This window comes from Camellia sinensis, chromosome 5, assembly GCF_055761805.1.
Source record: "Camellia sinensis isolate YWXY chromosome 5, ASM5576180v1, whole genome shotgun sequence".
Taxonomy (NCBI): Eukaryota; Viridiplantae; Streptophyta; class Magnoliopsida; order Ericales; family Theaceae; genus Camellia; species Camellia sinensis.
In genome coordinates this window covers 147,685,725-147,711,861 of record NC_138965.1, presented here as the reverse complement: position 1 = coordinate 147,711,861, position 26,137 = coordinate 147,685,725, and the positions used below count along the sequence as shown (strand labels likewise).

Genomic DNA, 26,137 nt, shown 5'->3' with positions numbered 1-26,137 from the left:
TCTCTCCTTTCGAATCGCACCACCGGAAGCCCTATTCTCTGTTCGTTTTGCTTCACTGATGCAGCACCACCAGAAGCCCTAATCTCCGTCCATTTCGCACCAGGTATCTTCTTTTCTATATATATATATGTACATATATATGTGTTCTCATTGTTTTGGTTTGTCAATTTGTATGCCCTTTCTTTGGTAGAAATCTATATATATATATATATATGTGTGTATAAATCTATATTTTATAATAGAAACTTGATGTATCACATCAGTACGGGCAATAATATCAATAAAAAGTATAAAATATGGTATTTAGGATTTGGTGGGTGTATCAAGCTGCTACATGTTTCTTTCTAATCTGTTGTTTCTTAAATTGAGTATCTATTCACCAGAACAACAACAAATGGTCTCAGTGGATAATTGCATATTTCTTGTCTAATTTTATCATATTGTTGGTGTCAATGTGGGTAATGGGGAGCATGTGCATTTCTGGGAGGATATTGGAAGGGGCAAGGATTATTTTGTTCATTGTTCTCTGGTTTGCATTGCTTGTCTCTGTCTCATCAGGTGTCTATTTGCCTCTATGGTTTCATCATATATGTCTCTGTTGGAATTTGAATTTCTTTAGAAATCTTAATGACAGAGAGGCAAATGAGTTAGCGTTCTTGTTGTCCATTCTTGATGAGGTTTCTCTGAGGCATTCGGTCATGAGATTTTTGCCCATACACATATTTGTGTGTGGTCTCTAGAATATGGCATCTAATGTGTTCAAATTTTAATAATTTTGTGTACTAGTATATACATTGCTTCAATTAAGCATGGTATTATTGTCTGCAATTTGTTTATAATGATTATACCAAAGCTTGTCTTTAATTTAGTCTGAATGGTTTGTGCATTTTGGTCTATCATAAAAACTCATTTAGGCGACAAATTTTTGCAAATGTTTGGGAAAATGTTTAGCTTTATATATATCTTGATGATTTCAAATAGCTATAATTGCGGAGTTATTCCATTCAAATCCATCCATTTGAAACTATAATAACATTATTTAACTAATCCAAAAGATAGTATCTGCTTATGCAAATATCACAGAGAGATTATAATTTAGTGATGGAATTTTTTGAAGTACTGATTTGTGGTGGTTTGTTAGCAGATGCCAATCTTTCATATCAGATTCAATCCTATCCCCCCTTTTTTTGTTGTAAAAAGGTATAAAATACATACAATGGAATTGTCAAAATCCCTCTCTCTCTCTCTCTCTCTCTCTCTCTCTCTCTCCATTGACATTAGTGACCTTAATTTTGTTGTTTGAGTACATATCCTAGGAAGAATTGGCCTGTGGAATTCACTTCTTTGTCTACATCACTAAAATACCATGAGCTGTTCGGGAGGAGGATTTGAACCCTTCTTCAAGAAAATAATCACCGTCAAACAATTTTCTAAGGAAACAATCACTGTCAAGAATTTTCTAAGCTATTAAAATTCCACAAACATACCACTCGGTTTTGACATTTACATCACATTAGTACTTGCTCCATGTCATCATAGACTTCATGTTTCCCTGTATCAAAGGAAAAATGAAAGAATAAAAAACTAAATGTGCAACCACCTTATATTCTGGTTTCGACCATTCAAAATCATAAAAACAAAGTCAAAGTCTTTCTTTACTAAGTTGACATTTTTTATTTAATTATTATTATTATTATTTACAGTCCTACTCCTACAAATAGGTTTCCAACATTAATCCTAGGTTGAGGGAACATATAGTTCAATTTGATAATTTTCACTGCCATGGAGGTGAAGGTAAGGCCTAGTTTTTAGTGAAATTTTGCTGTTATTCATTCTAGTTCTTTCAAATTCACGGCTCTTGTTCTTTGCATTTCTATGCAGAAAATAGAGGTGAAAGTCAACATTCACTGCCATAAGTGCAAAAGCAATATATTAAAGTCGTCACTAAACTTCAAGGTATGAAGAATGGGTTGACAAGTTTGTCGAAATTTACTATGTTTTGAACTATGACATGTTTAAAATGATGCTATATATATTTTGAATGAACATGCATTGATCAGAAATCGGTGGATAGTGAGAAGGGGATACTAACCGTTATTGGGAATGTTGATCCTGTTTTAGTTGCAACCCAAGTGAGGTAGACCAGAAAGGTAGCAGATCTCATTGGTGTTGGTCCACCGAAGGCTAAAGAGAAAAGGCCCGACCCCCCTAAGTTTGAACCCGCTAAATGTATACCTAACCATTGTAATGAATGCTAGCGTGTAGCTGTCAGCTATGCTGTTCCCTATGACAACAATCCATTTTGCTCTATCTTGTGAGAGATTATAGCATCTAATGTGTCAAATTTTATTGATATACATTGATTCAATTATGCATAATATTGTCTGCATTGTTGCGGTCCCCTCACCAACATTCTCTGTTTTCTTTCTTTGTTGCCATATAGTCCTCTAGAGATTATCTGAATTCTTTGTATGTAGGTCATGAATAGAGAGGATTAAATACCAAATAGGATTGGCACATACTGTTGGTACTAATGCTCTAGACCAGTTTAAATGTATTGGTTATACATTTTTCCAACATTACCATGTCTCTGCAGCTCATTTGGATCTTTTTGATCTTTTGTCAGGTGTTTGGCTCCACGGTCTTGGATTCCAAGGTCTCAAGTGAACATGATGAGATCCAAAGTCATTTGGAAATTGTTCTTCGTAAATAGTTGAGTCCATGCATTTAATGCTCGGGGTAATGTTCACTCAATTTTTTTCTTCATTGAATTATTTAACTGGTCTCATAATTACCTTTCCTTCATTTAATGCTCTTGGTAATGCTCACTCAATTGTTCTATGTTTTTATGATGAATCTCTTGATCCTCTAGAACCTGCAATTTCGGTCTTATTTTTCACAATTAATTAATTTATTGACATAAATTGAGTCCGGTCTATTGATTTATTTGCTCTATTTGGCTGCAGAAATAAATTTTTATTAAGGTGTTTGTTCAATTGTAGCATTGTTATCCTTTTAATAGGTTGGTGGTGCTAGTGACTTAGCAGAGAATTGCACTGGTTTTCTTCATCTCTCATTGTGGATCCACACAAGCACCATGTATACATATAGGGCCTACTACACACGTTTCATTATTTTGTAGGTTGGTAAATCGTACATGTACACATGTCATTTTTTTCTTTGAGAAAATGGTTGTGGAATACTATTCTTCAATTTTCATACTAATTTCCTCTTTAGGTCCATTATTGTGTTTTGATGATATCAAATTTCACTCTCTTATGGGCTATGTATGGTTCCAGTTGTGTAGAAGATTAAGTTAATCGTTCTATATTTGAGGATAATCCGATGCGAGCTCAACTCCTCTTTTAGCATCCTTGGAAACCAAAATCATTACAAGGTTCAATTATATGAAATGCGTCTTCTGTACCATTATATTATTAATTGCTATTATTTTTTAGATATTTTATAATCATTTTGAAATATACTATTTCGAAATCAGCAATATTACCAGGTAGAAATTACAAATGGTTTTTAGATTGGCTTTTAGGACACAAGGCTAACATGTGATTCATAGTTCATAATAACGAAGAATACTTTTCACACTTAAGCTTGAAAATAGGCCATCGAGGGTCAAAATCATGCAACAGCCACGAGACGGCCCGGGTAACACCTCAAAAACCTCGGGAGGGACCAACGCAAGTTAAGAAAACTTACGGAATTAGCACAGGACTTCCGATTTGAAAACTAAGTCGAAAAAAGCACTTTTTCGCACTTAAGCTTCAAAATAGGCAATCGGGGGCCAAAATCGTGCAACAGCCACAAGATGGCCTGGGGAACACCTCAAACTCCTTAGGAGGGACAAATGTAAGTTGTGAAAACTTATGAAACTAGCACGGGACTCCCAGTTTGAAAACTAAGTCTAAAAATGTACTTTTTCACACTTAAGCTTAAAATAGGCCATTGGAGGCCAAAATCGTGCAACAGCCACGAGACGGCCTGGGAAACACCTCAAACACCTCGGGACGGACCAATGTGAGTTGTGAAAATTTACAGAACTAGCACGGGACTCCTGGATTGAAATCTAAGTCCAAAAATGCACTTTTTCACACTTAAGCTTGAAAAATAGGCTATCGGAGGCCAAAATCGTGTAACAGCCACGAGACGGCCCGAGAAACACCTCAAACACCTCGAGACGGACCAATGTGAGTTTTGAAAACTTACGGAACTAGCACGAGACTCCTGGATTGAAATCTAAGTCCAAAAATGCACTTTTTCACACTTAAGCTTGAAAAATAGGCCATCGGAGGCCAAAATCATGTAACAGCCACGAGACGGCCCGAGAAACACCTCGGGATAGACCAATGTGAGTTGTGAAAACTTACGAAACTAGCACGGGACTGCGGAAGCATTAATACAAAATAAACAAGGTCCAATGAGTTGTAATAACGTACATGGGATAGAACATTTCAAAACTTATTTATATATACATAAACATGCCAGTCCAGATACACAATATTTACAAGGTATTCACAGAATGTACTTCCCAAGACCTGACTTTACAGAGCATACACAAAGACTAGCATGAATACAAAAAACAGCCATGGCTTTAGGCTTCGTTCGGAACCTTCTCGAGAGGCACAACGGTTGGCTGACAAAACAGAACAAAAGGCCGTCAACTCTGGCCCTGGTCACACGCCGGCTCACCTACATACATAATATAAACTGTGAGCTAAAGCCCAGCGAATAATAACAGAGTAAAGGATTTAATGAATGATATCCATCACAGAGTTAGAAATCAAATTCTTATCAGAAACAGATTCATATACATATTCATAATCATTTCCATATTCAGATTTTGCATATAATCAATCATATATGGTACATCCCTTAGCGTTAACAAATCCGATGGCCCATAAAGGGACGGCCTTGAAGGCATTCTGATAACTTATGTGCACAAAGACGTTTCTGATGACCCATAAAGGGACCTGATGACCCATAAAGGGACGCATATCATATGATGCTAAGGATGCCACGAATAACTTTCAGAATTTTGGACAACTATTCATTCATTTCAAACGTAGCATGGCATTTTAGAGAACTAATTACTTCGTATCATAATATTCAGAAAATACTTAACATTAAACATAACTTTACAAAGTTATTACTCACAGATGATTGGTACCCCTAACTAGATGGTAAGGCGGCCCTTCACTTGTTCTGAGACGCGTGACCTACATGAACACACATACGAACACACACTTGAAATACACGTTCGAATTGTACATAACTTATGTCGTTTGCTCTTAGTGTGTTTCTAACCCTTAATCCTCATTATGGAGTCTTAAACATGGCTTAGAAATGCCTAGGATGGAATGAGGATGCAAGAATGCGTTGAAAAATATTTCTCAAGATTTGCTGAAAATAAGGTCCACCCTCGAGCGTGGCTTCCCTCGCTCGAGCGGACATGCAGACAATGAAGTTTCGCTCGAGCGTGAATATCCTCGCTCGAGCATACTGTAAACTCATGAAAAAAAATGCTGGATGCATGATTTTCATGCTCGACGGGCGCTCGACCAACGCTCGAGCGTGAGACTCAGACCCTCGCTCGAGCGTATATTCCCCCACTCGAGCGAACTGTAAAACCCACAAACTTCTGGGTATATGCATTTCACGCTCGAGCATATACTTCCACGCTCGAGCAGAGTGCACGTACTCAGAGTTCACGCTCGAGCATAAAGTCCCACACTCGAGCGTGGATCAAATTTCTGGAAATTCCAAATTTGATCACCAAGCTCAAATCAAGCATTCAACACCTCAAATCTCAACCCTTTGGGCTCATTTTCTGAAAAACACTTGTAAACTCATAGTATAAGATGTTTTAAAGATCAATTTGTAAAATCAAAGCCCAAAGGTGAGTCAATTAAACACAATTTCAAATAAAACTTCAAGAACATAACTTAAATGTAACATGCATGAATTCTCATGACTTCTAATGCTCCAAAACATGATCCAAAGCAAGATTAAGCTCAAGAATAGGATGAATTCATGGACTATAACAAAAATGTGGACATGCATGTGGAAATTCATGAAGAACAACTCCAAAATCCAAGAATATGTGCATGCATGCATGAATTCACTCTCAAATCCAACTCTTAAAACCAATTCTAGACTTTAAACTCCAATCTTCCATGAACCATGTAAGAATTAATCTTAAATTCACAATTGAAAGGGGAATCTCCTACCTTAAGTTTTGAGTTCAAGGTGTGCTAACTCAATTGTGTAGTTCTTCTACAAATCCTCAGATTTCCAAGCCAAATTCTTGATGAAACCAAGCTTCTCTCACTCTCCCTCTTTCTCACAATTTTGAGTCTAAGAAAGAATGGCTGAGATATGTATCAAAAGCTCCTAATCAAGATTGAACAAAGTGGCCCACTTAGGAGCAAAAATGTAATTACTTGCATTCAACTAACCTATGTTTAACCTAGCATTATTTTATTTAATTTAATCGTACCGAACCGAATTTTAATTAAACCTACCATAAAATTTTATAAATCCTAACTAGCACATATATCAAGTCAATTTCTGACTCGGACACCGATAAGGCTTTCAATTCGCAATTTAAAACACAACACATGAACAAATCATTTTATGGCAAATAGATAAAAACACAAAGATAATGCAATACAAATGCAAATTAATCCCAAATCCTTCCTAAATTACCATCAGACATAATTGAGTACGGATTAACGTTAATCAGAGGTTGGGGTTGTTATAGTAGCACGAGATTCTCGGTTTGAAAACTAAGTCCAAAAATGCACTTTTTCACACTTAAATTTCAAAATATGACTATCGGAGGCCAAAATCATGCAACAGCCATGTGATGGCCTGGGGAACACCTCAAACACCTCGGGATGGACCAATGTGAGTTCTGAAAACTTACGGAACTAGCACGGGACTCCCGGTTTGAAAACTAAGTCCAAATTGCACTTTTTCACACTTGAGCTTCAAAATAGGTCACCGGAGGCCAAAATCGTGCAACAGCCACGAGATGGCCCGGGGAACACCTCAAATACCTCAGGAGGGACCAATGTGAGTTGTGGAAACTTTCAGAACTAGTACGGAACTCCCGGTTTGAAAACTAAGTCAAAAAATCTAATTTTTCACACTTAAGCTTGAAAACTAAGCCATCGGAGGTTAAAATCGTGCGACAACCACGAGACGGCCCGGGAAACACGTCAAACACCTCGGGAGGGAACAATGTGAGTTGTGAAAACTTACGGAACTAACACGGGACTCCCGGTTTCAAAACTAAGTCAAAAAATGCACTTTTTCACACTTAAGCTTGAAAATAGACCATTGGAGGCCAAAATCGTGCAACAGCCACGAGACGGCCCGGGAACACCACAAACACCTCGGGAGGGATCAATGTGAGCTGTGGAAACTTATGGAAGTGACACGGGACTCCCGGTTTGATAACTAAGTCCAAAAATGTACTTTTTCACATTTAAGCTTGAAAATAGGCCTTCAGGGGCCAAAATCGTGCAACAGCCACGAGGCTGCCCAGGAAACACTTCAAACACCTCGGGACAGACCAATGTGAGTTGTGGAAACTTGCGGAACTAGCACGGGACTCCCGGATTGAAAACTAAGTCCAAAAATACACTTTTTCACACTTAATCTTGAAAAATAGGCCATCGGAGGCCAAAATCGTGCAACAGCTGCGAGATGGCCCGGGAAACACCTCAAACACCTCAGGATAGACAAATGTGAGTTGTGGAAACTTACGGAACTAGCACGGGACTCCCGGTTCGAAAACTAAGTCCAAAAATGCACTTTCAGCAACAATTAAGCTTGAAAAGTAGGCCATCGGAGGCCAAAATCGTGTAACAATCACGAGACGGCCTGGGTAACACCTCAAACACCTCGGGAGGGACCAATGTGAGTTTTAAAAACTTACGGAAGTAGCACGGGATTCCTGATTTGAAAACTAAGTCCAAAAATGCATTTTTTCACACTTAAACTTCAAAAATAGGCCATCGGAGGCCAAAATCGTGCAACAGCCACGAGACGGCCCGGGGAACACCTCAAACACCTCGGGATGGACTAATGTGAGTTGTGAAAACTTACGGAACTAGCACGGGATTCCCGATTTGAAAACTAAGTCCAAAATTTCACTTTTTCACACTTGAGCTTCAAAATAGGCCACCGGAGGCCAAAATCGTGCAATAGCCACGAGACGGCCCAGGGAACACCTCAAACACCTCAGGAGGGACCAATGTGAGTTGTGAAAACTTTCGGAACTAGTACAGAACTCCCGGTTTGAAAACTAAGTCAAAAAATACAATTTTTCACACTTAAGCTTGAAAAGTAAGCCATCGGAGGTTAAAATCGTGCAACAACCACGAGACGGCCCGGGGAACATGTCAAACACCTCGAGAGGGACCAATGTGAGTTGTGGAAACTTACGGAACTAGCACGGGATTCCCGGTTTGAAAACTAAGTCAAAAAATGCACTTTTTCAAACTTAAGCTTGAAAATAGGCTATTGGAGGCCAAAATCGTGCAACAGCCACGAGACGGCCCGAGGAACACCTCAAACACCTCGGGAGGGACCAATGTGAGTTGTGGAAACTTACGGAATTAGCATGGGACTCCCAGTTTAAAAACTAATTTGAAAAATGTATGTTAAATTGTATATTTTATGGATAAGATAATAATTGTCTAACTTGCATTTTTTTTTTTTTTTGTGTGTTTCATTTTTTTGCAGATTCGAGATTTGATATGGACATGTTTGGTAATTTGGAGGGCAGATGGTAGCTCATTTTGAGTTTTTGTTCATATTACCTTACATGTATTTTGGTTGTGTTGTAAATTTTATATTTTTGTTGGTATTACGGGGCATGTTTGGTAATCCGCCCTTGATATTTTATTTTTGTTGATATTGGTAGACATGTTTTTTGTTAGATATTAGGAGATGTGTTTTGTAATCTACATGCGGTTGATATTATATTTTTATGGATATTAGTAGACGTTTTTTTGTGGATATTAGGAGACATGTTTATAATCCGCATGCAGTTCATATTGTATTTTTGTGAATAGTGTTGAATTTCGATTGTGATGTTTATGAAAATGAACAGATTTTTGTATTGATTTGTAATAGATATTTTATTGAACAGGTTATTGAAATGCGCAGGGAATTGTTACTGAAAAGAAAAAAAAATTGGAAGAACATAGTACCCCCAATTTCAAATTTTTTAATTTTTATTAGTGACGAACTACAAAATGTCGCTACTAGTTTTTAAAAAACATGACGAATAATTTTGTCACTAAAGATATAGTACGAAACAAATAATTTCGTCACATTTGCTGAATATTTTGTCGTTAAATTGAAATATTTGGTGACAAAATGTTTTTTGTCATTGAATAATTTTCTTTTTTGCTCATTTTAGTGACGAATTTTTTTGTCACCTTAATCCATATCATTGGTGAGGAAAATTTTCGTCACTAAAATATATTTGGTGACGAAATATTTCGTCGCCAAAAATAATTAAAATAAAAAATTATTTAGTTTTGGTGACGAAATTGATGTTTTAGAAGACGAAAAATTCAACAATTGGAAACGAAACATTTCGTCGCCAAAAATGAAAAATAGGCGACGAAATTGTTTTTCGTCACCAGGTACTTTCTGTGACGACGTATAGGCCACGAACATGGTGACAAATTTTTTTCGTCGCAGATCACTTTAGTGACGAAATTTTGATATTTGGAGACAAAATCAATCTGTCACCAAAGGCCTTTTTTGTTGTAGTGGTAGATACCACGAAGGTGGCAGCAATGGTTGATTGGACACGACCTACTTCTGTGACAGAGGTACGCAGCTTTCTAGGGCTTGCTAGATATTACAGACGGTTTGTGGAAGGATTCTCCCGTATTGCTTTGCCACTTGGCAATCTCACCAGGAAAGGGGTAAAGTTTGAGTGGAATGATGATTGTGAGCGTAGCTTCCAAGAGTTTAAACAGAGATTGACATCAGCTCCAATATTTGCCTTACCGGCAAATGGGGGTGGTTTTGTGATTTGTAGTGATGCTTTACAACAGGGTTTAGGATGTGTGTTCATGCAGCATGGGAAGGTGATTGCTTATGCGTCACGACAGTTGAAAGTACATGAGAGAAATTATCCTATGCATGACTTGGAGTTAGCAACAGTGATTTTCGCTCTTAAGATCTGGCGACATTATTTGTATGGAGAGTCATGTGAGATTTACATTGATCATAAGAGTTTGAAGTATATTTTCACACAGAAGGAACTAAATTTGAGGCAAAAAATATGGCTTGAGTTGCTAAAAGATTATGATGTGAATATTTTGTATCATCCGGGAAAGGCAAATGTGGTGGCAGATGCCTTGAGTAGGAAGGTCGCAGTTGGAGATGTAGCTGCTTTGTCTATTAAGAGTTGTTTGGTGGAAGACATGAGACGTTTGAGGCTTCGGTATTACGCCGATGATAGGGCTTATTATAGTCAATTGACAGTTCAGCTGACCTTGAAAAAATGGATTTGTTTAGCTCAGGAGATTGACTCCCTGCGTGAGCGTATTAAAGGAGAGATGGTAGAGGGTAAGCATGTAGACTTTGTGATTAGGGATAATGGGTTGCTTAGATTCCGTAGCCAAATTTGTGTTCCTGCTGGTGGTGATTTGAGGAAGGAGATTATGATGGAGGCACATAGTTTTAGTTACAGCATTCATCCTGGAAGCACTAAGATGTATCGAGATCTTCATGAACATTTTTGGTGGAATGGTATGAAGGGTGATATTGCAGAATTTGTTGCTCAGTGTTTGGTGTGTCAACAGGTTAAAGTAGAAAATCAGAAACCCGCGGGGAACCTACAACCCTTACCTATACCAAGGTGGAAGTGGGATCATGTTACCATGGACTTCGTGTGCGGATTACCTCGTACTAGTAGTAATCACGATGCAGTTTGGGTAGTTGTTGATAGATTAACCAAGTCAACACATTTTATTGCAGTACAGATGAACTATTCTCTAGCTCAATTTGCACAGTTGTATGTGAAGGAGATTATTAGATTGCATGGTGCACCTATGTCAATAGTGTCAGATTGGGACCCTCGTTTTGTGTCTAAGTTTTGGGGTGCATTACAATCAACTATGGGTACTTGGTTAAATTTTATTTCAGCTTATCACACTCAGATAGATAGGCAATTAAAGAGTACTATTCAAACCCTTGATGATATGTTTAGGGCTTGTGCTTTGGAGTGGAGAGGTAATTTGGATGATTATTTGCCACTCATAGAGTTTGTGTATAATAATAGTTATCATTCTAGTTTGAGAGTAGCTCCTTATGAGGCTTTGTATGGGAAGAAGTGTAGGTCTCCTTTGTGTTGGGATGAGGTTGGTGAAAGGCAAATGTTGGGACCTGATTTGGTGGAGGATGCTATACAGAAAATTATCACTATCAGAGAGAGATTATTGACTGCTTAGAGTAGACAAAAAAGTTATGCTGATCATCGTAGAAGAGATTTGGAGTTTCATGTGAGGGATATGGTATTCTTGAAAGTATCACCATGGAAAGGAGTCATCAGGTTTGGAAAGAAAGGAAAGTTGAGTCCTAGATACATTGGTCCATTTGAGGTATTGGAGAAGGTTGGTGAGGTTGCGTACCGTGTTGCTCTACCCCCTAGATTGGCAAGAGTGCATAATGTGTTTCACATGTCTATGCTGAGGAAATATGTGCACAGTCCGTTGCATGTGATAGATTATGAGCCGCTTTAGATTAGAGAGGATTTTTCGTATGAGGAGATGCCTGTTCAGATTTTGGATTCGAAAGAGAAAATGTTACGTACAAGGGCCATTAAATTGGTTAAGGTACTATGGCATAATCATCTAGTTAAAGAGGCGACTTGGGAACACGAGGACGAGATGAGCAAGAAGTATCCACATCTATTCTCATGATTTACTCAGGTTAGTTTCGAGGACGAAACTTTTCTTTTACGGGGGGAGAATGTGACAACCCAAATATACAAATCAAATAAATAATTAAGTAATAATTATTTTACAATCTCAAATATTTTGCTTGTAAATCTTTAAAAGCAAATTAAATATTGTTGGAGGGTTTTTTTTTAATTAATTTTAAAACCTAAAATAAATTTATGGTGAAAGTCTTTAATTTAGAGGCAAGATTTATTATTAAGGAAAAAATTAAAAAAAAATAGAGAAGAGGGTGTGACTTGAACTCTAGACCACAATTTGATAGATAATGGTCTTACCATTTGAGTTGCTTACAACATATTTAAACATTTTGTATATTTATTATTTGACCTACACATGCTTTGGGTGTGCCCAACCACTAGTATTAAATAAAATATATACAAAACCCTACCTTCTTATTTGTTCATCACAAGTTAGCAGCAGCCGTGAGAGAGAAAAAAGGAGAGAGAGAAGAGAGATTTGAGAGAAAATTTTAGCAACATTGGTAGTCAACAACTCTAAGGTATTGTCCTATTTTATTATATCTATATATTGTGATGGTTCATGTGTGTAAACTACTTGTTGTTGGAAGGAATAGGAGGAACGGGTGTGTTGTTTGGGTGCCAAGTCAGTGGTTGGTGATGGGAATTAATGGGTGTTATTCTTAGTCTAAAAATTCTACACACAAACACAAACTTTAAAAATCGAGGAATCATATCAAATGGTTGAATTTTAAACCGAAATTTTTACAGTAGATTAATTACATATTATATTGCATATCACAATATTCTCATAATTTTTGGGAGTCAAAATCTATATTAACTGGTGTGTTCAATTCTGTCCAGTAAAGTGGAGTAAAACAGTAACTTCGAAAGTGTCGTTCTCTTTGGATATAAATCCGAAAATTATCAAATTAGCATCATTAGAACCGGTTACGAGTCTAGTTTCTTAAATTTTTGTCATTGCATTGATTGCTCATGTATACTAAGAGAACCATTAATTTCTTTAAAGTGCTGCAGAAAACAATCTGTTTGGGCATAATTAATTGTAAATAATTGTTTTGATAAGAAAATCAAGTGAAACCATTTCGGTTTGAAACTTAGGATATATTAGTTGATATCTGGATAGTTTTGGAATTTTTCAAATAGCGTGGAGTGGGTTTTTAATTTTCAAAGTTAGGGAATAGATTGGAAAAGCTTGTTTAAAATTCTATTTTATCTTAAAGTTACTTTTAATTAAGTTTTGATTTGAACCCATGTCCTGGGTGATTTTAGACCTCGAAGAGCATGAGCTTAGGTGATATTTAAGAGTGACGGTGAGTTTTGGTTGAGCCGTGTTAGTGCGCTTTAGTTTAGGGTTACTTAGTTTCTTATTCTTTAGTATTTTTAAATTAGTAGTAACGTGTAGTTTTCATACTTGGTTCAGGGCATTAGTCGGACTTTTATACTCTATTCGAGGAATACATTATTCCGTTTTTAGGTGAGTAGTTGCATGCTACACATTTTTATAAATGTTCCCCTACCCTGAACTGTTAGAAAATTAAATTGTTGTTTCAAGACTAAATTATTTTGATAATCTATTATATTATCAATGGAATTAAATTATTTCTGAAACATGTGTAAACTTGGCATACTGTAAACTATTTGTTATGGTCTCACGTTTATAATGGTGAACTACCATGTTTTTGCGAAACTGAATTGTATTGATTATTAGGACCATCTGTATATTTTAGTCCAGGAAAATTATTCCATTGTGTGTGGTGACTCTGGCCACTATAGGGAACATATCCGGGTTTGGCCGCGATGACTCTAGTGCTCAACGATTGTAAGTAAAAGACCTAGGCTAGGCTAGGTGACCTTCAATCGGATCATCTTAGAGAAAAGGCCTGCGTCGCCATCTCGAGGATGACTCTTGGTTCGATATTGGATCCAACGGGCTTATTACCTTGAGAACTGTGTGACATGTTACTTGTTATTCTTGGTACCCAGAAAATTATTAGTGTTCATGTTATAATCTGTTTTAAGTGGAAAATGTCATTTGTCATGTTCTTAAGAGACATGAGTATTTTAACTGTTGAACTGTAGAACCTCTTTTTTGAAACAAATTATCTTTATCAAAATTGTATGCCAATCTAGTTTATGTGATATATATCTTATTTTGGAATTAAACTTTCAAAACTATATTTACTATCCATGTTGCTACTCACTGAGCTATCAGCTAACTCAGTTGTTTATCACTTCCAGATGTTAAAAGGACTTATAATGGACTCATGGCGTAGCGGGGATTCAATTGCATGGACCTCTAGGACATTCATTATTTTGTTTTAGTTTGTTATGTCGATTTTGTGTATACATTGTGGTTGGATTTTATTTAAGATTATTTTGATATGTGGGTTGTTTATATTTCATAAGTTTGGATGGTATTGATTACGGTTGGTTCTGCTGTTTATACTTATGGCATGTCACTGGATTGAGTTTTGATTATTTATTACTAGACTATTTTATAATTGTTCAATGTGATTATGGATTTGTGTTTAGGCTTACATATGCCTTGGGCTAAAGCCCTGTGGGCCATGGCCGGTCATGCCTGGATTTGGGGTGTGACATGATCATCATAGGAGAGATTTAGAGTTCATGTGGAGGATATGGTATTCTTGAAAGTATCACCATGGAAAGGAGTTATCAGGTTTGGAAAGAAAGAAAAGTTGAGTCCTAGATACATTGGACCATTTGAGGTATTGGAGAAGGTTGGTGAGGTTACATATCGTATTGCTTTACCCCCTAGGTTGGTAGGAGTGCATGATGTGTTTCACGTGTCTATGTTGAGGAAATATGTGCATAGTCCTTCGCATGTGATAGATTATGAGCCGCTTCAGATTAGAGAGAATTTTTCGTATGAGGAGATGCCTATTCAGATCTTGGATTTGAAAGAGAAAATGTTGTGTACAAAGGCCATTAAATTAGTTAAGGTACTATGGCGTAATCATCTAGTTGAAGAGGCAACTTGGGAACGCGAGGACGAAATGCGTGAGAAGTACCCACATCTATTTCCATGATTTACTCAGGTTAGTTTCGAGGACTAAACTTTTCTTTTAGGGTGGAGGGGGAGAATTTGCGAACCTGAATATACAAATAAAATAAATAATTAAATAATAATTATTTTACAAACCTCAAATATTTTACTTGTGAATTTTAAGGTGCAAATTAAATATTATTGAACGACCTTTCAATTAATTTTAAACCTAAAATAAATTTATGGTGAAAGCCTTAATTTAGAGATAAGATTTATTATTAAAAAAAAAATAGGGGGTAAGTTAGTAAGTATATTTTGATATAATAATAGTTATATTTTATTTAAATTAATAGAGATAGAAAATAAAATAATATAAAGAGATAAAAATTTAAAACCTTTTGTTTAGATATATAAAAAACAACCCTAGTGTTCCTAACAGTAGCAGCAGCAGCAGCAGCCACGGGAGAGAGAGATTGAATAAAAGAAGAAGAAGAAGAAGAAGAAGAAGAAGAGAAAGGTTGCAACAAAGGAAGGATTGGGTGCAGTGGCAGAGCCAGAAAATCAAATTAGAGGGGGCACTTATTAATTACAATATCGAAAATTTTTACAAAAATATTTCACGCAAGTTTTTATGATTGATTTTGAGAAACATCAAAAAAATAATATTATTTATAACTAGTGTATCATGAACAATATAAAAAAATATAGATATAAGTCTTAAAATAAATTATGTAATGATAAATTATTTTTTTATACAAAATTTGATTAAAAATTCAATATAATGGTTATACCACGTCATCATTAGTATGTGATATCACCATCTAATAGTAAATAAATACATAGAGAGTGAACCTCATATGTCAAATGTAACTAACAATCCAATAAATTTCATATCTTTATAGTGAGATTACTTATACTTGTATGTCAATAATAATGACATCACCATTACATTCAAAAATTTTCATAGATAGTATAGTTTATAATAGTCTCTTCATTTTCAATCAATATAATCATTATTATTCTCATAATTTTTAAAATGTCATTGACATTTCACTCTAATAATATTTTTGTAATTTTTTTATTAAAAAAAATTTCTTTATATTTGCAAAAAAATAAAAACAAAAAAGCCCAAAATCTGGGGGGCACGTGACCCCCTTAGGTCCTCACTTCCCTCCGCCATTGATTGGGTGTGTTGTGTGTGATCATCAAAGAATAGCTCTCCTAGGTTTTCTTCTTTATCCTTATTCTATTATTATTTAGTTCATTGATATAGAGGTTGTAGGTTTGTGTATGTTGTATAGACATACACTGTTAAGAAACCTGACGAAATAAATCGTGTGTAAAGAATGAGTGTAATTCTTAGTTTAAAAATTTTGTACAGAACCACAAACTTTAAAAATCGAGGAATCATATCAAATAGATGATTTTTGAACTGAAGTTTTTATAGTAGATTAATTACATATTGAATTGCGTATCATAATTTTCTCATAATTTTTTGGGAGTCAAAATCTATATTAACTAGTGCGTCCAGAAAATTGGTGCAAAATAGTAACTTCGAAAGTGTCGTTCTCTTTGGGTATAAATCTGAAAATTATCAAGTCCACGTCATTAGAACCGGTTATGGGTCTAGTTTCTTAAATTTTTGGCCTTGCGTTGATTGCTCGTATATACTAAGAGAACCATTAATTTTTTTAAAATGTTGCAGAAAACAATTTGTTTGGACATAACTAATTGTAAATAATTATTTTGACAAGAAAATCAAATAAAACCAATTGGGTTTGAAACTTGGAATATATTAGTTGATATCTGGAGGGTTTTGGAATTTTTCGAACAGCGTGGAGTGAGTTTTTAATTTTCAAAGTTAGCGAATAGATTGAGAAAATTTGTTTAAAATTATGTTTTATCTTAAAGTCACTTTTAATTAAGTTTCGATCTGAACCCATGTCATGAGTAATTTTAGACTTTGAAGAACATGAACTTAGGTATTATTTAAGAGTAACGGTGAGTGGGGTTGAGCTGTGTTAGTGAGCTTTTGTTTGGGGTTACTTAGTTTACTATTCCTTCTAGTATGTTTGAATTAGTAGTGACGTGTAGTTTTAATACTTTGTTCAAGGCACCAGTTGAACTTTCATACTTTATTCGAGGATTATATTATACCGTGTTTAGGTGAGTAGTTGCATGCTACATATTTTTATAAATGTTCCCCTATCTTGAACTGTTGGAAAATTAAATTGTTATTTCAGGACTAAACTGTTTTGATAAATTATTATATCATCAATGGAATTAAATTATTTCTAAAACATGTGTAAACTTAGCATACTGTAAACTATTTGTTATGGTCTCATATTTATAATGGTGAACTACCATGTTCTGCGAAACTGAATTGTATTGATTATCGAGACCATCTGTATATTTTAGTCTAGGGAAATTATTCCACTGTGTGTGGTGACTCTGGCCACTGAGGAACAGATCCGGGTTAGGCCGTGATGACTCTAGTGCTCAACGATTGTAAGGAAAAGACCTAGGCTAGGTAGGGATGGCAGTTTGAACCCCGCCCGATGGGGACCCGATCCCCCGATCCCCCGACCCCGATTAGAATGGGTTTTCCTCGAAAATTACTCCCCGTAGGGCCGGGGATGGTATTAAAAATTAAATCCCTAATGATTTTCGGGCCGAGGACGGGGATAGGTTTCCCAACCCCGGTCCCGCCCTTGAATTATCCCTAAACGTGGCCCGTGTGTATATATTATATTTATATTTATAAACCATTCATTTTCAGTTCAGCCTCTCTCTCTTATCTTATGCGAATCCCTCATTTTTCTCTCTCTCTCTCTCTCTACTCCACCGCCAATCTCCACTCGCTACTCTCCCCCATCACTAATCTTCTTCACTCGCCGCTCTCTTTTCTTGTAGCGTCTCTCTCTCTCTCTCGCTACCATCGTTGTCGTACACCACCGATCTTGCCACCAACGTCGTCGTACACCACGGATCTAGCTACCACCGTTATCGCACACCACTGATCCCGCCACCAACGTCGTCGTACACTACCGATCGCCATCATCTGTTGCACAACACTTCTTCCAACGTAGATCTGTTGAACGTATCTAAATTTTTTCTTTTGAACATATATCTGTAATATCTGTTGTTGAACATATCCACATTTTTTCTCTTAGGATTTTGATAGATCTGTGGTTGTTTTGAACAGATCCATGATTTTTTTTAACAGGTCTGTGGTTCTCTCTCCTCTCTCTTCTCTGCTCTTCATCTTTTTTGTTGATTGTTGTTATTGTGTACGGGGATTATTCGGGGTCGGGGAAACCCGATCCCCGTTAGGGGGCGGGGACGGGGGGTGGATGGGTTCCCTGCCGGGGATTGGGACAGGGGATGGGGAATTTTGTAAATTCGGGGATCGGGGACGAGGAGTGTAGTCCCCGACCCTGCCCCGCCTCGCCCTGCCCCATTGCCATTCTTAAGGATAGGTTAGGTGACCTTCAATCGGATCGTCTTAGAGAAAAGGCCTGAGTTGCCACCCCGATAATGACTCTTGGTTCGATATTGGATCCAATGGGCTTATTGCCTTGAGAACTTTGTGGCATGTTATTGTTATTTGTTAGGTTTTTATTCTTGGCAACCCCGTTTGACAAAACTCCTTTTCAGTTGTATTTGTTTTCGCACTTTTATTTCAGTGAGGCTATGAGTTTATTAGATGCAAATCCAACTTGAATTGAGCCTTGCAGAGAAGTTTGTGATGTTAATGCTTTCAAGATTACCACTTCGTTGATTAGGACGGGGGTCGAGCTGCCCGGTCAGCTCGCGCCCGAAGGAAAATGAAAAATTGCATTCAAAGTTAGCTGTCCGCCCTTGCTCGCTCGAGCGAAGAAGTCCTCGCTCGAGCAAAGGATTGCGTCTATACAAAAACCTAAAAGAGCTCATTGTTCGCTCAAGTGAAGGGTTCGTGGCTCCAGCGAAGGCACTAGTGGAAATCACGCGAGTTAAGGTTCTCGCTCGAGCGAGAGAAGGTTTGCTCGAGCGAGCTTCAAAATCCGAATTTCTATAAGGAATTGGTTTTCTTCCAAAACTAGGATTACTTTGGATTTCTATAAGTAGTTGGTTTTCTTCCAAAACTTCAAAAACTCCTCCAGATCTTCTTTTTGGGTTCTAAGGTTTATATTTGGGAATTTTTTGCTAGTTTTCTTTGATGTTTTCATTGAGTATTCAACTCATGGTTTAAGAAGCATACATTAAAGGTTTGTTTGTTTATTCTACACAAAAGAGAGAGTTGTTCTTTGGTGGATTCTGAAGAATTCGAGCTTGAAGCTATGGTGGATTCCGGAGTGGCTCATCGTCAAGACAATTCCGAGGTGAAGACGGGGTTGGAAGAGACACATAGAGGTTGGTTCAATTCGGGCGTGGATTCGCTAGGTAATTGAGAGTATACCTGTGTAATTCTTTTATATCTTCTTAGTGGATTGTTTTGTGACTGTTGCCCTTGGTTTTTTTTTTATCACAATTGGAGGTGTCCAATTGTGATTTTTTCACGTAAAATCGTTGTGTCGATTTGTCTTGATTGTTTGATTGAGATTGTTATATATTGCGTAAAATTGATACATAATCACAAATCAACATCTAGGGGATTTCTTGATTCTTCAATTGGTATCAGAGCGAGTCGTTCTATTTTTTAAAAAATATATATATATTCTTTTAGAACGAGATCTTGTTTTATTTGTGATAATGGATTCAATTCGTGAGGGAAATTCTATGGTTCGACCACCCCTACTTGACGGATCCAATTATTCTTTTTGGAAAGCTCGGATGAGATTGTTTTTGAAATCTATAGATGAAAAAGTTTGGCAATCTGTCATGAATGGGTGGACTGAACCAACAATCACCGTTGATGGAGTAACTTTCCCCAAACCAATTGAAAAGTGGGACACAATTGATTACCAAAATAGTAGCTGGAATAGTAAAGCTATCAATTCTCTCTTTTGCGTTGTCACACCTGAAGAGTTTAGTCGTATTTGTAATTGTGAAGTCGCAAAAGAGGCTTGGGATATCTTACAAACTATTCATGAGGGCACTTCTTCTGTTAAACGCTCAAAACTTCAAAGGCTCATGTCTAGTTTCGAAAACCTTTCAATGAAAGATAGTGAGACCTTTGATGAATTTTATACGAAGTTGAGTGACATTGTAAATTCCAGCTTCAATTTAGGTGAAAAAATACCAGAATCCAAAGTTGTGGGAAAAATTTTGAGATCCTTGCCCGATCGGTTCCAACCAAAAGTTACGGCTATTGAGGAGGCTCAAGATGTTGACAACCTCAAGCTAGATCAGTTGGTTGGAAATCTCCAAACTTATGAGGCTCATAGGAATTTCAAAGAGAAACAAAAAGATATTGCTTTTAGTAGTGCTCATAGAGTTGGAGAGAATTCTGATGAGGATTGTGAGATAGATTCCAAGATTACGGCTGCTTTTGTTAAACAATTTAAAAAATCTTTTTTGAAAAAGAATCCTAATCTTTTGGAATCTACTTATACTCATAAATCTAAAGGCAAAGATAAACTCAAAATTAATTCTATAGCCAAGAAGGAGAAAGGAAAGATACAAGGGAACACTGAAAGAGTCCAATGCTATGAATGCCAAGGATATGGCCACTTTGCTTCAGAGTGCCCCACTCGTTTGAAGAAGAAGAAAGCCCTCGTCATCACTTGGGATGATGAATCAGAATCTGATGAAGATGAAAGTGACAACGAAGATTAAGGCAAAGGAGGACATAAACAGTTCCTTGCTTTCATGGCAGCTTCCGAAACTGAAGGATGAACAGAGTACCCGAAGAGCCCAGTTGAGAATGCCACTAATGATGAATCCTCGGGAAGTGATGATGAAGAGCTTGAGTAAGCTTATGAAAAGTTGTATAAGGAATCTCTTAAGTTATCCAAATTGAATGACAAACTCACTATGAAACTCACAGCATGTGAAAGTGAGAATGTCAAACTAAAGGAGGAGATTTCCGAAGCTAGGATTGATGCCATCAAGATAGCTAATGATCGACAAGCTCTTTGTGCAAAACTCTTGACTTGTGAGATAGAGAGGAACGAGTAACAACAAATCTATGCAACATATGAAGAAAAAATTGAAACTCTCAAGATGTCTCAAGTTGCTTTGGAAGAACTAATGATCAAGAAAGAGGAAGAACTCAAGTGTGCTATGGCTATCATTGGTCTTTGGAACAGAGGATCAAAGACTTTGGACAATATCATTGGGTCTCAACAAATTTGTTCTGACAAGAGTGGCATTGGCTTTGGTGATAACAAAGAGCAAAAACAGAGTGCATCTACATCTTATGATACAAGAACTCAAGGAAAGGGAGAACAAAAAATTCAACATAAGGATAGACTTCTCAAACTTCCTAGAGTTGATAAGGTAAAAGAAAAGAAGGTACACCCTGTACACCCTGTTTTTATTTGTCATCATTGTGGTATGCACGGTCACATTCGCCCTTATTGTTATAAGTTATATAGGAGAGTGTCTCATAAAGATGGAAGAAATTCTAACATCTCATTGGGTAAGAGACACTTTATTGGTCGTAAGGAGGTTAAGGGTCATAATAAACCTTCCTATTTTGATTTGCTTGAGACCAAACATGAACAAAGGTTGTGTTTACCTAGACCTAGAAATAGGAAGTTGGAGACCATGTCGAGACAGGTTCCCATTGAAAGGAAAAGGAACCACAATGTCAAGACACCACCCAAGAACCGCAATTCTCACAACTTTGTTCGTACTAAAGCAGTTTGGGTGAGAAAACTTGACTTGTGTTAATTTGTTTTGTCGTTTTAGTTTTTGTGTTTTTTTTTTAAATGAGAAAAAAATGTGTGCATGTTCGTTTTCTGTATTTATTTGTTTAGAAAAAAAAAATGATGAAAAAAAAAACCAAAAAGATTTTCTTAGTATGGTTTTGCAAGTTTGAAACTTTTGAGTGGTCCTTGGTGCATATTGGAATTGATAAGAATATCCATTACATGTTAATATGTGTGTGCTTTCTGTGGTCATTACTCATTTTGGAGTGTGTGTTCTTTGATTAGTATGTCTCATTCTGTACACACTCTTGGATTAGCAAATTTTGGAGTCTTCCGCCTTAGTGATTATTTTTCTCTATGGACTTCTGTCATTGATCTTTTGCGTTTTTAGAGGAATTGACCTATACTGGTATATCACGGGTGATGTTGAGTCTCTTAACCATCTTCCATATTTTTTTGCATCTCCATGGCTTTCCCCTCTATTCTTTGTAGTCCAGCCATGAGAAAAAGGCTATCTCAGAGTCACCAACCAGGCCATTCTTATTATATCCATGCTTCTTTGGTTCGGTTTCCATACTCTTGAGCGTGTCAGCCGCCAATGAGTGTGTAAAAGAAAAAGAAAAAGAAAAAGAAACAGAAAAAGAAAGAGAAGAAGAAAAAATATGCAAAAGAAAGAAAAAATGTGCAAAAGAAGAAAGAAAAAAAAAGAAAAGATTCATTGATTGAGGGGGAGCCTCCGCCTTTACTCACCAAATACCTCTTGATTCCTAGTGGTTTGACTTTCCTTAGTTGTGCTTAGATTCTCTTGTCAGGGGTCCAACTTTCAGATCACTACTAGGATTGAATTAAGTGTTTGTTGAACTCCAAGAGTCACACACACACTTTTATCATGGGATCTATGCTTTTCAAATAATGCATCACTTTCTTTTATGAGGAATCTTCTACAGACTGTGCACATTGTGTTTACTAGTAATTGTGCTTCTTGGATAATCTTGTGTGTTTTAAGGTACAAATCTGAGATTTCTTGCTTGCTCCACCATATTATTTTTGTTGTTTTTTTTCTTGTTCATTGTTTTTAGTGAAGGGGAGTTTGGTTTATCATTGCAAGAGTTTGTTAGCATGGACAGTTTGATTTGTTTGGTAAGAGACATTGGCTATAGTTGTTTTACATGTTGCTATGCACTGTTTGCTAATTATTTCCTTCTTGCATGTTCCTGGTATTTACATCGTCATATCATTGCTTGTGTGGTTTATGATCTTGCTTTTGTTGTTTGAGAGTTGTTTTTCATGAGTCTTAGTTTTCATCTATTCATGTTTTCCATCTCATGTTTCAAGATAATCGTGTCATATGTTTATCGCTTTTTGCTATACTCTTGTGGGACTAATAGTTGTTTTGGAGATTGTGTCACTAACAACTGTTTTGCAGATCATGATCTTTAGAAAGAAGTTGGCTTTTGTTGGCTGTAATGGATTGGGGTGATTAGGATTTTATTTGTTAGGTGTGTTTTGTCACGGCATTGCCAAAGGGGGAGATTGGTAGGTTTTTATTCTTGGCAACCCCGTTGGACAAAACTCCTTTCAGTTGTATTTGTTTTCGCACTTTTATTTCAGTGAGCTATGAGTTTATTAGATGCGAATCCAACCCGAATCGAGCCTTGCAGAGAAGTTTGTGATGTTAATGCTTTCAAGATTGCCACTTCGCTGATTATGATGGGGGTCGAGATTGCCAACCCGGTCAGCTCGCGCCCGAAGCAAAATGCAAAATTGTATTCAAAGTTGGCTGTCCGTCCTTGCTCGCTCGAGCGAAGAAGTCCTCACTCGAGCGAAGGATTGCATCTATTCAAAAACCTGAAAGAGCTCATTGTTCGCTCGAGCGAAGGCACTAGTGGAAATCACACGAGTTAAGGTTCTCGCTCGAGCGAGCTTCAAAATCCGGATTTCTATAAGGAATTGGTTTTCTTCTAAAACTAGGATTACTTTGGATTTCTATAAGTAGTTGGTTTTCTCCCAAAACTTCAAAAACTCCTCCAGATCTTCTTTTTGGGTTCTAAGGTTTATATCTGGAGATTTTTTGCTACTTTTTTTTGATGTTTTCATTGAGTATTCAACTCATGGTTTAAGAAGCATACATCAAAGGTTTGTTTGTTTATTCTACACAAAAGAGAGAGTTGTTCTTTGGTGGATTCTGAAGAATTCGAGCCTGAAGCTTTGGTGGATTCCAGAGTGGCTCATCGTCAAGACAATTCCGAGGTGAAGACGGGGTTGGAAGAGACACATAGAGGTTGGTTCAATTCGGGCGTGGATTCGCTAAGTAATTGTGAGTATACCTGTGTAATTCTTTTATATCTTCTTAGTGGATTGTTTTGTGGCTGTTTCCCATAGTTTTTCTTGTCACAATTGGAGGTGTCCAATTGTGGTTTTTTCACGTAAAATCGTTGTGTCGATTTGTCTTGATTGTTTGATTGGGATTGTTATATATTGCGTAAAATTGATACATAATCACAAATCAACATCTAGGGGATTTCTAGATTCTTCATTATTCTTAGTACCCAGAAAATTATTAGTGTTCATGTTGTAATCTGTTTTAAGTGAAAAATGTCATTTATCATATTCTTGAGAGACATGAGTTTTTTTAACTATTGAACTGTGGAACCTTCTTTTTGAAACATATTATCTTTATCAAAACTGTATGCCAATCTAGATTATGTAATATATATCTTATTTTAGAATTGAACCATGTTTTCAAAATTGTATTTACTATCCATGTTGCTACTTACTGAGCTATCAGCTGACATAGTTGTTTATCACTTCCAAATGTTAGAAGGACTTAGAGTGGACTCATGGCGTAGCGAGACTCAATTGCATGGACCTTTTGGACATTCATTATTTTCTTTTAGCTTGTTATGTTGGTTTTGTGCATACATTGTGGTTGGATTTTATTTAGAATTATTTTATTTTATGGGCGGTTTGTGTTCCATTTAGTATATATTTTTAGAAGTTGGTTATGGCTGGTTTTACCATTTATACTTATGACTGTCACTGGTTTGGGTTTTGATTTATTTATTTCTAGGCTATCGTCACATTTATTCTTTGTAATTTTGGATCCATGTTTAGGCTTATGTGTACCTTGGACTAAGTTCCTGTGGGCCACAGCTGGTCATGCCTAGAGTTGGGGCTTGACAAGCCTTCTCGAAAAGATGTAGCTACTACTAATATTGAGTTGTATTCGGACCTCATGGTTATCCCTTATCGGTCATCTCACAAGAGATCATTTTTCAATCTCGTTATGCTCAATGGATTACGGCAAAGGACCAAGACTAAAAGTACAGAGGTAACATAAGTTCTATTCTTTTTACTTTCTTGGATTTTACTTGCTTCACTCAAATATAGAACAAATTTGTGATAATTTAAAATTTGTTTCCATAGGCTGCTGTTCCTCTTAACAAATTGGATTTATCTAGTTTTTTTATATTCTTGTCAATGTTTAAACTGCGATTTTATTTATTTAGTTTATATTATTATTATTTTTAGTTTGGCTGGTCTTTGGTCAGGAAAAAGAGCTACTTGCGAAGAGCACAGGTTGGACATCCAAGCAAAGCCATTGGGATAGCACAAATTTTTTTGCCACGGGATGTAAGTAACTCCTTGTGAATAACTTAAGCACATGGCATGGTTTTTATTTTTCCAATAAATGGCCACAGCTGTGGGACTTTCAACACTTATTTCCCTTCTTGAAACTTTGATTCAAGGAATTTTGTGTGTGTGTGTGCGCGCGCGCGCAGCAGCAGCAGGACTGCAGAAAGCACTATTTGTACCTTATGCGTACACAAAAGAAAAAAGAAAAAAAGAAGGTATTCTAAACTCAATTCCCAAATTTGCTCATTAAGTAGTAGTGTTTACCAGTTCATTTTGTAGAACTAGCAGCTTATATGGCCATGCATGATTGGGACAATTACTTGCAGTTTTTTTCCCTCTCATTTATGTTTGGTTAAAACAAGTAAGTTAATTATTTTAACATTGATTTGATCACACAAAGCTTAAAACTTATTTCCTTGTTGACACATCCGCTAAGGAATTGTTTTTATGAGTAGTAAAAAAACCTGAGACCACCAATTTGTAGCGTACATAATAAATTGGTTTTCATTGTGAGAACCGAATATAAAAATTAAGTAAATATTTAAATAATAATAATATTACAATCTCAAATATTTTGGTGGTGAATCTTAAAGTGCAAATTGAATATTTGGAGAGTCTTTTAATTAATTTTAAAACCTAAAATAAATTTATGGTGAAAGTCTTCAATTTAAAGGCAAGATTTATTATTTTAAAAAATAAAATAAATAAAAT

General features: G+C 36.5%; 1 protein-coding gene across 2 annotated transcripts in view; it reads left to right on the top strand.

Annotated features, from left to right (window-relative positions):
* The window catches only part of LOC114314059 (pentatricopeptide repeat-containing protein At3g12770), a 255,593-nt gene that overhangs the window by 135,289 nt on the left and 94,167 nt on the right, over positions 1–26,137 (top strand). The window lies entirely within an intron of this gene.